This window comes from Moschus berezovskii, chromosome 26 (assembly GCF_049115385.1).
Source record: "Moschus berezovskii isolate FMDL1 chromosome 26, NW_MosBer_1.0, whole genome shotgun sequence".
Classification (NCBI taxonomy): Eukaryota; Metazoa; Chordata; class Mammalia; order Artiodactyla; family Moschidae; genus Moschus; species Moschus berezovskii.
In genome coordinates, this window is record NC_142485.1 from 9,242,613 (window position 1) to 9,247,168 (window position 4,556).

The following is a 4,556-nucleotide window of genomic DNA, read 5'->3' on the forward strand; positions in this document are numbered from 1 at the left end:
ATTTTATACGCTGCCCTCTCAGTCATCCTAAATGTTTATTTAACGATGCTCAAAGACCTTTTAAGCTTCCTTGGTTTAATGTTTGCTAAACACCCTGTCACTTCCACTTCTACTGATAATTTCCTGCCTGCTGTCGAGCGGCCCCTGCTTACACACCGTCTGGAAAGTCTTAATGGAGAGACTAAAGGCTCGATTCCCACAAGGGTGTGGGCAGCCCATGAGGTCAGGAGGCTCTCTGGGGTGGAACAAAATGAAGAGGAGCCGGGATGTTGGGAACTCACTTGGAATTCAGGAGTTTCTAAGATCGGCAAGGGGGGCAAAATTTCAACCAGATTGTGTCAACTGTCAGAATCCCGGGCAGCACCTAGACGTCCTCTGGGCCCTCGCTGGGACCCAAACCTGGCCCAGAGTTTCTCCATCCTGAGGAGGGAGGGAGGGCAAGGCCAGATGCCAGGTGGTGGTTCAGCACGATTCCTGGCACACGCTCCAAGGCATGCCAGGGAGAGAAGCTGGCTGTTTCTCAGGCCACAGGCTGAATGCTCAGCCAAGCTCCAAGCTCAGCTCATCTCCTGTTTCTTCCTAGTGGCCATGGTTGGACAGCTCTAAAAACATAGACTTATGGCCACATGGCCACAGGAGGTTGCACGGTGTTGCCCTGTGTGGTTGTGCAGGCTCTGCACTGAGCAAATCTAGGACTCTAAGTCACACTGCAGTCTAAATGAACAGTGCTCCCTTGAGTTGTGCAGTGATGCAGGTTAGCTCTCGACCCAGAAGCCAGTTGGGCAATTGTGTGGCCAAGAACTGGGGCGAGATTGACTGCAGGTGATGTGTGCAAGGCCAGAGCGAGGGGTTTTGAGTAGGACCCCTCTCATCAGGCCAGCCCCACCCACATCCCACCCTAGTGCAGAAATTCTAGATTGGAAAGTTGCGCAGAGGACAGCAGGGGCCTAGCATCCTTGCACTTGAGTCTGGAGTTCCTTTATTCACAAGACTTGAAGGCTTTCTCTCCTTCAAAGCTGACAGTTAAGGGACTTCCCTGGTTTTCCAGTGGTTAAGACTCCACCCTCCCCATGAAGGGGGTGTGGGTTCCATTCCTGGTCAGGGAACTAAGATCCTGCATGCTGTGCTTTGTCACCAAAAGATAATAAGAACAACAAAGTTGACAGTCTAGTGGGAATCATTCAACTACTAAGCATGGGCTAGGGTCTTCCTGGTGGCTCAGATGGTAACGAATCCGCTTGCAATGTGGGAGACCCGGGTTCGATCCCTGAGTCAGGAAGGTCCCCTGGAGAAGATAATGACAACCCATTCCAGTATTCTTGCCTGGAGAATTCTATGGACAGAGGAACTTGGCAGGCTGCAGTCCGTGGGGTCACAAAGAGTCAGACAGGACTGAGCGACTAACACTTTCACTTTCAAGCGTGGGCTACATTGGGACTTGAAGCTCTTCGCGTGAGAAGAACTAGAGTGTTTCAGGGCAGAGGTGAGTCAGTGTCAGCTGGGGTGGTTGGGGACCACTTCTCAGAAGAGTTGGGTCATCATACTTGGCTAAGAGAATGGGGTAGCGTGGATAGGTGTGGGGGCCAGGGGAGCAGATTTCACACATGGAATAACTGGGGTGACAGCCAGAGGGTGGGGTTCACCCGAGCATTGGCTTGGACTGCGGGGTGAGAAGAGGTGCCAGCCGAGAACACGTCTGTGCCAAGTGGTGGCGGACACATTGGGATGGTCACGTGGGACCAGGTTTGAGTGACTTTAATCCACGGGTGCAATTTGGAATCCATTCTGTTAGGAAGCCATTGGGAGGCTTCTGAGGGGGGACAAATTTATGGAGAGAAAAGTGCTGTAGAGTGTCCCCAGCTTGGGGACAGCAGGAGAGAGAGGCCCCGGTGGGAAGACTTAACAGCATTCAGCGTAGGCTCCCTAACTCTGCCTTTCCCCGAGCCAAGTTCCCTTCCCTTAGGGCCAGAGTCCAGCCGTCTACAGGGGCCAAGAAGGGCTGTCGGTCTTGGAGGTGCGATCGACTCTCTAACAATGGGCCAGCGAGGCCACGTCCCCTTCCACAACACCTCATCTGTCATGGCTGACTGCTTCCAGATGACGGGGAGAGCCTGGCATCTCACGAGTTCTGCAGAGGACATTCCTGCCCACTGTGTGTGTTGGGGGGGATCCCAGGGAGGAAGAACTCACTGAAGCCAGGAGATGAGCTCAGCTGCTGGGGGCTGCTGCCCCAGGGCCCTCCTGCCCTAGGGTGGCCGTGCTGGTGGCCAGTTGCCAATGGGCCATATTCACCCTAGAAGACATGTCCGTGAGATGATGTGAAGCAACAGGGGGCTTCAGGCAGTGTGGTGACCTCAGCCCCAAAAACCTCAGCTGGTTGTAGGAACTGGGTCTTCACCCCCAGTGCTCCCGAGACCGTTCTTCTCTCCTCTGGAGAGCTTGCATCCTCTTCTAGCCGGGCCGAGGCATCTCTGGGAATTGACTCAGCCCTCAGTTTCTTTCTGTCCTGAGCCTCCCTGTCAAGCTCCTTTTCCCAGTCTGAGCACAAACTGATGATGGACAAGAGCCGTGGGCACGTCCTGTTCCATTCGGCCTGTGGGTGACAAGGCCATCTGCTCCCAATTACAGCTCTGAGGTTGAGCCAGGGATTGACAGGGCAGACTTCTCAGCCTGGAAACCCCATCGATCTGTAACTTCCCCAGAAAACCATCACTCACCTCCTTATCAGCCTCTGCAGGCCTCGGATGGTGACCGGCATCTGGTGGACCCAGGCTCTGCAAACTGACCACAGAAAAGGTGTCTCCATTTCAGCAGTTCTCAACTCTGACCGGTGAGGCTCCTTCTAAAACCAATGACAGTATAACTCAGCTGATGAAATAATGCCATTTGCAGCAGCATGGATGAACCTAGAGATGCTCCTTCCAAGTGAAGTAAGTCAAGGACACATAACATATAATTATCACTTATATGTAGGATCTAAAAAAATGATACAGATGAATTTACTTATCAAACAGAAAGAGACTCACGGACATGGTAAACAAGCTTCTGATTACCAAAGGGTAAAGGTGGGCAGATAAATTAGGAGTTTGAGATGAACATATACACACTACTATTCCTTGCTGGCTCACATGGTAAAGCGTCTGCCTACAATGCGGGAGACCCAGGTTCAATCCCTGGGTTGGGAAGATCTCCTGGAGAAGGAAATGGCAACCTACTCCAGTATTCTTGCTTGGAAGATCCCATGGACGGAAGAGCCTGTAGGCTACAGTCCATGGGGTTGCAAAGAGTTGGACACGACTGAGCAACTTCACTTCATACATAAAGTAGATGACCAACAAGGACCTCCTGTATAGCACAGGGAACTATCCTCAAAATTTTGCAATAATATATAAGGGGAAAGAATCTGAAAAACAATATATATATACATGCATATATATAAAACTATATATATATATGTACAGCGTATATAAAACTGAATCATTGTGCCATACACCTGAAACTGACACAACATTGTAAATCAATTAAAGAAAATCCAAAACTGATAAGGGTTTGGTACTCAAAACCAAGAGGAAGAAGGCCAGAAGTGTTAACACCATGATTTCCTGTGACCTGGCAAGCAACAGGGACCCCAGTGAAGCCAAGACAAAGTCCCATTTCAAATTTTTTCAAAGGCAGTCTAGGGTATCAGAATCTAACAACACTGTCTGTCGGGCTGAGACTGACTTGAGACTTGGGCTGTGGAAGTCGCTAGAAGAGAGAGCCTTTTCTTGTCTCCTTGCGCTGGGAGGCCTCTCATCTTTTCTGTTCCTGAAAATGCAGTTCGAATTTTTCTCTTGATGGCCTTAAACCAAGATGGGAGGTTTTAAAGCACCAAGAGCATGGGGGCAGTTAGCAGTTCTCTGTCTCTGTTTGAGAGGCCCGAGTCACTGTATCAAAGAGCCATGGGCCTTCAGAGCTGGGCATGATGTCAGATGGTTTCATGTAGACCCTCCGGGCCTGGGCTGGAGGAAATGGAGGCCTGTGAGTGGAGTGATACATTGAGGGTCAAGTAGCTAGTGGATGAGGAGCTGGACTTTGGAACCCGATCTGCCTTCTAGCCCACCAAACTGCCTTCCATTTCCTGGGTGTTTATATCTCATCATGCTGGAAAGAAGCAGGGGTTCCCCCATGGAGCCCCCACTGGTAAAGGTGTGTTAAACCTGCCATCCTTACCACACACACAGATATGCATATATGGGAACACCCAGCTGATTCTGATGAAATTCTCGAACAGAGGTCTGGGCCCCAGCCCTGACCCTCTACGTCAGACTGTCCCCAGGGGGTGGGTCCAGCCCTGCAGGTAATTCTGAAGTCCGGCCAGCCTTGGTGCCACGGTCCCGGGAAAGCTTCCTGAGGGCCAGGAGGACTGCGGCCCTGCCGGGTGGTGGCTCAGGGGACATCTCTGCTATTCAGGTTTTGGATGGAGGCTGGCGGGCGGCAGAGGAGCAGAGGAGTGGGGAGGGCTAGTTGAGGTCACCGGGCGAGCGCCTGGCCTGGGCGAGCAGGCGGGCTTGCTG